Source organism: Prinia subflava, chromosome 10 (genome assembly GCF_021018805.1).
Source record: "Prinia subflava isolate CZ2003 ecotype Zambia chromosome 10, Cam_Psub_1.2, whole genome shotgun sequence".
NCBI lineage: Eukaryota > Metazoa > Chordata > Aves > Passeriformes > Cisticolidae > Prinia > Prinia subflava.
In genome coordinates, this window is record NC_086256.1 from 28,506,290 (window position 1) to 28,515,338 (window position 9,049).

Here is a 9,049-nt window from a genome sequence, read left to right on the forward strand (position 1 = left end):
TTGGATGTCTTCAGGAGAGGAAGGCAGAAACATTATAAAGCCTGGTCTAGCAGCTTGTCAAAACCTACCTGTCCTCACTGTGGTATAAAGCCATAAATCCGTATTTATTGCCCAAATTCTGCATGTCCTGCAGTCCCCTTATACATGACCAAACACGTGTAAACACAGTGACCCCCAGAGAAGGGGTTATATTTCAGGATGCCCCAGTACCTGCCTTTAGCAGCAGGCAGATGAGATGTTCCTGAGAGCCCACAGCTGCACGGACAAGAGGAGCTGATCCAGATCCATTCTGAGCTCAGACTGGCTGCAGAGACAGCGTGGATGCAATTCCCAGGAGTCCTGGGGACTTCAGGCAGCACCCACAGAATGCAACAAGGCACTGTGTGAATAACAGCTCCCTTAAAATCCACTGCTGGGGACATGGTCATCCTGGGGGACTGAATGGTTAAAACTAAGAGAAATAGGCAATGAGATTAAGAAAAAAAATAATAATGGACTTCCAAAACTCCCTGAGTATGAGCATCCCTCTGTCTTGGAAAACCTGCTAAAGAGGCTGGAGTGTTCACAGAGTGTCACAGCACACTGGCATGGCAGGTCACCTCTGCGTGGCCCAGGGCAGCACCACGCACAGCCCCCAAAAGAGAACCCCATTTATTCACCCACATCAGTCCCTGCCTTCCCTGCTGGCAGGAGGAAGCAGCTTTTGTGTGTCACACAGGCCCATTGAGCCCCCAGGCAGCAGTGAACAGCCCTGCTCTGGCCCGGCACAGATGGGGATTAGGGCAGCATGCAGGGGCTCCTCAGGGGCACTGCTGCAAGCCCCCAAATTGGGTGTTCGGGGTGAGAGCAGCAGGAGGAGCCAGCAGTGCGTGTTTTGCTGTCTGCACCACAGTTACAGCCAGCGTGGTGTTTGCCTTTGCACAATGGGCCGAGTTTGTTGACTCATGTTCAGCTTGTGACCCAGTGGCAGCACAGCAGCTTCTGCTGGCACAACAGCCTCTGCCTGCTGCTGCCTGCAGGGCTGCTCCCTCCAAATCCAGCATCTCACACTCACTGCGTGCCTTGCCCACGTTTTCCATGACCATGTCTCAATTTATCAAGGCTTGAAACCTCTCCCACTAGCCTACAGATTCTCAAATTTGTACTACTTTGTTCACAAATACAGGTAACAACATTTTCACCATCCCAGACTGAATTGAATGACCTGAAAACATCCTTTTAATTTACCTCATAGCAGCCTTCCAGTACCTAAAAGGGGCTTACAAGAAGGCTGGAGAGGGACTTTTCACACCAGCATGTAGTGACAGTACAAGGGAGAATGGCTTTAAGCTGAAGGAAGATAGATTTAGATTAGATATTAAGAAGAAATCCTTCCCAGTGAGGGTGGGGAAGGTTGCCCCATCCCTGGAAGTGTTGAAGGCCAAGCTGGATGGGGCCCTAGGGAACCTGGAACCTGTGGAAGATGTCCCTGCCTGTGGCAGAGGGGCTGGAGTGAGATGATTTTTAAGGTGCCTTCCAGCCCAAACCATTCCACTATTCTGTGATCATCCAACCATTTTGCCCCCAGTTTCATCCTGAGTCTGACACAGTATGACCATGCCCAAAAGAGTTGGTGTTTGTCACATAATGTCTCTCTCCCAGCAAAGAGAACTTTTAATCTTGTCAGAGGATGACTGTACTCTGGTTTGAGATGACACTTCCCCAGCCAACCACATGGTTTTATCCGTCCAGCACCTTCCAGACCTGTGCTTTTTTTACAGGCTTTTTTCCTCCCGCAAGTGAAAATTAATCTGATCTGTAATTACCCAGGTCCCCTTTCTTCCTATTAGAGACAGGTACTGAGCGAGTTTTACAGCAGTCAGGTTCCTCACCTACCCACCCAAATTTATCTGAAAACACCACAAATTATTCTGAAATCACTTCAAAGTTCTTTATTGAAATTCCTGCCACCCAGGCAGCTTGACACCACCTGATTTCCCAAGAGCCCTCTTGAATGTAATTTTTTTCCCCTCTATTCTAAGCAAAGCCCTCACTGTTTGTCATTATCACCAGCAGTGCTACTCAGCACTTCTTTCTCTTGAACTTTCTAACAATGACAACTATGAAAAATAATCATTTTGGCCTTCTTGACATTTTTTGATAGGTCTTTCTTGTCCCCATGATTATCCCATGTGGACATTAACAGCCTGAGGAGGACCAAGGGAAATGCTGACCTCATTTGTTGTGATTACCAGGACCACTGAAAGGAAGGGTTGTCACAGTCAGAACAAGTACTTTTCACATTAATGGATCATGATGAAGCAAAACGCATTTTCCCTGCAGGTTTAGAGAATAAACCAAGCCCAGGGTTACAATGGGAGAAGTGTTTTTATTCACTGAGTAGTGGCACCTTAGGTCAGTGCCACAAAAAGCTCATTCCCAACAGTCCAACACTCCATCTATCATGAAATTATAGATGGCAAATTTATAACTCCAGCTCGAGGGAGGGAGAAAAACCCCCCAAAAACCTGCAGCAGTTCAAAAGCAAAGCCAAGTGAAATGCAAGTGTTGCCAAAGAGGTCATAATTCAAGTTCAGGTCAATTAGAAACATCCCATGTTCAAGTCCTGACTGTTGAGAGCAAGGTGAGTGAAGCAACTCACCCTCCTGAGCACTTTAATCCTCTTTAATGATCGACACAGCCTCCAGCAGAATTCTCATCCTCAATTTTCCATATCCTCCTGGTATACTTAATAAATAAATGAGCACCATACATTGACTTCTGTGTTAAATGACATTTCCTGATTATAAATTTATTAAAATGACTAGTTTTCTATAATTGCACATTATATGATGCCTATTCTTCACTCGAGGATGCATAGTATCACTGAATTTATATATCTACACACAATTTGTACCTCCAGCTTTTAGTTCCCGCTACTGTGAAAGGCTAAGGAAAAAAGCAGCAACCTCTTTTGTGATTTCAAAAGGAACAGTAACCCCCAGGAAAGCACACAAAAATCTTCTGTGTCACTGGCTATTTAAAGAACAGCTTCAGTATTTCCTACTGTTGCATAATAGCTTCTGATTATTTTGACACTTTTCAGTATTTTTAAATCTTTTTAAGCTGGAGCCATAGGGAGGCAGCACGAATTAGCTGCACCTTATTTTATTTCTGTCAGCTAATTCTATATCCCCCAAAGCTCAGTTATTTAGTCCTGTTCCTCACCAGAACTGCAGCAGCTGTTTCAGGAGGCCATGCAGTGTTCTGGGTCCAAAAGCTGGTCCTGGCTGAAATAATGAGGGGCTGCTCATTGGGCACCCCTCAGATGCTTTCCTCGGCGCTGCCAAGGAAGCAGCCAGGAGCAGAAAAAAGGGATGGAAATGACCTTGATGTGAAGAAAAAAATGTCTGCAGGCTCCCAACTTCAACAGGAGGTTTTTCAGGTAGCATTAACAAAATTATAAACTCGCAGAAATTGCCTTTCAGAAAGCATCATTCCAGCTGAACATTCCTGACTACAAAGTAGCTCTCTGCACATTAATTCAGTCAGCACAGTTATTTAACTGGTGAGTCTACATTTAATAGGTGTTTATATTCATTAATATTTATCTCATCTTCCACAAATGAAATTAGTAACAGCATGCCAGAGATTTTCTCCACATGGCTCCTGCAAATGCATTAAACCCAGCTATCTCCAGAGGCAACTGTGGGCAGAGCTTGGCCCTGTGTGTTTCTGTGGCAGCTGTGCTAAAATTATGCTCCTCCCATTAAAAGAATCCTTTTTTTGCTGGATCTGGCTTTAGTTATACAATATTAACAGTGAAAATAGGAGCTGAGAATTCATGGCTTCATATGCTTTCAGTTTAAATTCTATTTAGTGAATTCTCAGGATTTTTACAAGACATCTTAAACATCCAAATCAAGCTCTCGCCTTCCATAATTGCGTTTTTAATCTTTTACTATGAATATGACAGGATAGCTTTTATTTAAACTCTTTCCTTGAAAAGAAGCATGGGAGGTTAGAGATGAGTGAGCTTCCTATGTGAGCTTTAAAGTACTCAGAGAAGCATGGAATGGTTTGGGTTGGGAGGTATCTTAAACATCTCATTCCACCCCCTGCTGCGGGCAGGGACACCTCCCACTATCCCAGGTTGCTCCAAGCCCTGTCCAGCCTGGCCTTGGACACTTCCAGGGATCCAGGGACAGCCACAGCTTCTCTGAGCACCCTGTGGCAAGGCTTCCTCACAGGGAAAAAAAGTACTGGAAGTACAATGAGGTCTCTTCTCCAGGCTATTCCTGGGATGCTCCCTCTGGGACAATACCCTGTGGCACCTTGAGCTACTCAGCCTGTCATCCACCCACATCTCCTCATGGTTCTCTGGTAGCTTTGTACAAAGCTGCAAAAAAAGGGCAATTTCAGAGTTACCAGGGGCTGTGCCATCCTCAAGAGAACTCTCAGCTCTGGGCAGTGTTTGGCTCTGGCCATTGTTGTTCTGCCACTCGGAGTGAAATGATGTTGTGTGAAAGGATGGCAGTCGCTCAGTCCTTCTCCTCAGAGCCCTGCTGCTGTAATTGCTGTCAAATTAGTTCTGTTCATGCTGCAGGAAAATCTATTGAAGGCTTTTCTTTCCCAGAACCACCCTGGATGTCTTTTTCCTTTACATACCAATAAAAATAATGGCAAGGAAAATTGAATAGATGATAAACAAGGAGCCTGCATTTCAAGGAACACCATCAAGGAGCTGGGGACTTCAACTACAATTCCCTTCAAATTGCTCAAGTAAACAAGTAAAATTCTCAGGACTGAGAGTATTTTAAATCTCTTCTCCAAGTAGAGGGCAATATTAAAAAAATCCAAGAGTACACTGTGATTGCTGTTCCAGAGAAAACTGCCACCAAACAGGCTCCTTGTTCCAGCTGTTCTAAGAAATGCTTTTATACTATTTACTTTGCCACTTGGGCAAGTAGAAAGTGTTGTCCAAATCTGCTTCTTGCTTCTTCAGGTAGATTGTGATCTTTTTCAGCAGTTAATATTTTTAAAATATATATATATAAATGTGTGATTTAATACTAGCTTTTGCACCAAAAAAGTACCTAGTCACCGGAAATGAAGGTTGGTAAATACTAGCAGCAAGATGTGGGGGAAAAAAAACCACCAAAAGAACCAACAAGAGTATTCAGCTTTGGCCATCCAGCTGTCCACGGGTGCAGGAAAGTCACTGCACAGAAGGCATGCAGGGATTTCCCCAGGAAAGTAGGTGAAGTTGCCTAAAACTATACAGCTTAAAATAGAGGAATGAAAAAATAGGATATTAATTCATGAAGTTATAAGCAGAACAGAAAACACATAAGAAATTTGAATATCATTACTTCTATAAGCTACATGGGAAAGTGCCTTGTGCAATGATCAGGTGAGAGGTTTAAATTAAGCATGAGGAAGTAGTTTTTAGAATAACACATAATTTAACAGAACTCAAGGCTATAAAAATGCAGAAGGGAGTCTACAAGAAAGAGGGGGAGGTACTTTTTGCAAGGGCATGTAGTGTCAGGACAAGGGGATAGAAGTTTAAAGTGACAGAGGGCAGGTTTAGATGGGATATTGGGAAGAAATTCTTCCCTGTGAGGGTGGGCAGGCCCTGGCACAGGGTGCCCAGAGAAGCTGTGGATGCCCCTGGATCCCTGGAAGTGTCCAAGGCCAGGTTGGATGGGGCTTGGAGCAACGTGGGATAGTGGAAGTTGTCCCAGGGTAGAACTAGAGGGTCTTTAAGACCCCTCCCAATTCAATCCATTCTTGGATTCTGTGATTCTATGAAATACAAATATAGTTAAAATATAACCAAATTAATGGGGGAACCATCCACAATGCTTTTCTTCAGCTCTGCAGAGAACACCAAGACTATCAAAACATAAAAAGCAAGCTGGCTCCTGATGGGCTCTTAGAGAAAAATGTGACCAATCCATCTGAACGTATCTGTCACGGAGCTCTGCTCGCTGCAGAACTGTGCCTGGCACAGCTGGTGACTGCATGTAATCATCATTTTTTAATTACAGAAAACAATGCTTTCAAAGGAGCACAACAAACTAGAGCACAAGCCTGGAATCGGAGCCCAAACATTTAGAGGTGAAGTCATGTGAAGCTGACACGGGGGATTTCCATCTGGCACTGTTTAGGTGGCTGTGGTTGTGTCTGTCTGTTCTGCTGCTGTGAGCACAGGGGCTCAAGAACACACCGAGAGTACTCCAAACACACTCCAGGGCAAGCAAAGGTGAGAAATAACTGCAGGGAAAATGGAAATCCATACAGCTGAGAGCATAAATTCTCTTATTTCATCTCCTTTTATCAAGAGAGGTTCATTTTCTGGAGCTGCCTGCATTCAGTGCAGCATCACTGCTCCATTTCTCACAATGGGAGAGGTGCAGGTAGAATCCAGAGCAGCAGAGGCATTCCTGGGATTGGGAATGTTCAAAGCCCCACCTCCTGCTCACACCCAGGATAAAACAGTGGGTACAAATCCAGCTGCAAACAGCTGAAACATTCTTGGACTATTTCAGTTGACTTGTTACAGATGGTAATATTTTCATACAGCAGCAGTCTGTTTGCAGCAGAACTGGGAATTAATCAGCACTCTGAACCTCTGGGTATCTGCAGCACAGGACTACACAAAGCCGCTGTGATACATTGCAATTTAGTAAATTATATTGTAATTTAGCTAATCTCAAGAGAGATACCAGCACAATACAGGATCAGACTCCATCCTAAATTCTGGGAACACTTTCTGTGTTTGTGGCACTTTATACAAAACCCTTCCAGCTAAATTCACCCAAACCACCTGGGATGGCTGAAATCAAAGGCTGCAACTTCTCCCCAGCTTGGCCCAATCTGAAATATTCTGGATAGGCTTAGAAACTTTTAAGAAAACAAAAAATTAAACTAAAGTAACAACTTGCACTTTGGATGCTGAGAATCCCACCAGGATGCTACATTCCTTTTTGGAGGAGGGAAAAATACACTGAAACACATCAGAAATTGATCTCTGCTTCCACAAAGGGGTAGTATAAATTCACTAGAGGGTTGTTCTGGTCAAACCTATTGAAACATACACAGAGTAGGTTTCTCCTAGAGGTGGGGAATAAACTGTCCCTCGTTTTACCAGTGTTTTCTTTATACCCAACAGAAGAAAACCAGTAAGAGGTGGGGTCAAAGAGTGCAGAGGCCTCACATCAAACCCTGGCTCCTGCTAGAGCACTCCTTGTACAATCCTACTGCTCACCCTGATCTTCACATCCCATCTGTGCTAGTCATGAAGTTCTCTGGAGTGGAGAGATCATGTCAGGGAACATTCAACTTCACATTCTTACCTAAGGAATAATTCTTAACAGAGGAGCCCAGGATGTGGCATCTTCTAGCACAGCTGACAGAGCAGCATTTCTCCACAGGTTTGTCTGATCCAGGGAAAAGAAGGAAGAGCAGAAGCAACAAGGGATTATTAGCAGTCTGGATTATTAGCAGGAGGTGTTTTTGGTGAACACTGTGCTGAAGGAATGCTTACAACATCCCTTTTCAGGATCACAGGCCAGCATTGTTTCTCCAGCCAGCAGGAGATACTGGTCTGCAATGTGATCAGCCTGATTTCCATGGATTTCTCTGTAATGCCTGTCTCCTCTTGCTCCTACCAAAACATGCAGCTAAGTGTACCAAGCAGATCGTGGTTTCAGGGATTTTCTGCACATTTGGCTTCCACAAGCCCAAGCAAAATCTTACACAATGCTCTATAAAACAACAACAAAAAATATTAGTATCTTCTCTGTAGCAACATTCACACAAGCCTGGCAAATTCACACTTGTCTTGGAAGCCGCCTTCATTCACCAATCCAATCACAAATGGCTTGCCTGGATTTGGGACACACCTTTCAACATTTAACCTAATTGTGGCAGGACAGCAGCAGCTCAGGCAAGGTGTTTTATTGTACTTTTTACTTCTAACTGCAGTGAGGCCCTCACCTAGCAGTGGGTAAACAACCAGCAGCCAAAGCTGTTTGCACAAGAGGGATGTGCATGGCTGGGAGACAGCTCACTCACATGTTTTTTAACAAGTGCTCTCAAAAAGAATGTTCCAGGCAGGGTTACATTTCTGCCTAAGCCTCCCAGAGCATCATCTTCCCCTTGAACACTCGATAATCCTAATTTGGGACTCATCAGAGGTAAACAGCATTTGCCTTTGCAAGCAGGTACTAAGCAAGGGATACACTACTCCTGATTTCACAATTAAAAAGCAAAGTTCAGCACATTTTGTTTACAGTTACTATAAATAAAAGCCTGGAGGGAGTGAGGAACTTTTGAGAGTAACTTATTTCCTATGTTCCATGACCTAAAACAAGCCTATGACATCCCTGCTTTGGGATCACAGATGATCCTCAAGCAAATTCCATGCAAATCCTAATCACACTACCAGTAAAGGAACTAAATCAGAAAATCCAGCATCCTCTAAACCAGCAGTCTGAATACAACACATAGCCTGCAGTGGCTGTACTTTGCATCACCACTGACAAGTCATGAGAACAAAAATATCTGGTATAACTGCCCCAGGGTGACTCTCCTCCCTGCAAAAACAACAGCAAAAATTAAATAATTGTTCTTCAAATCACAGAATGTCCTCAGTTGGACAAGTCCCACAGAGGTCATAAAGTTTACCATGGATCTGCTTAGGGATCCATTTTTCAGGTCAGCTTCTCTCTGAAAACTGACCCTCACTCCATTACTGACACCTTCTACACAGAGAAAGAAAAAAAAATGTTAACTACAGATGAATTGATTTCAAGTAGGAATGAATAGTCCATATGAGGAAAAAATGAAGGAATTCAGTGTTTGGCTAAAATGAATGTGAACACAAGTCCAGGACTGTTCTGTTTTAAATAATATTGAACCAGCTCTGAGACTGAAAATAACAATCATGCCAGAAGCAAAGAAAGCGTTTTTCTTTTATACGTGTAACTCCACCATATTATAATCTGCAAAGCAGCAGCAAGTCAGCTCTGGTGTCACTTCCTATGGATGGTACCCAAAAAAA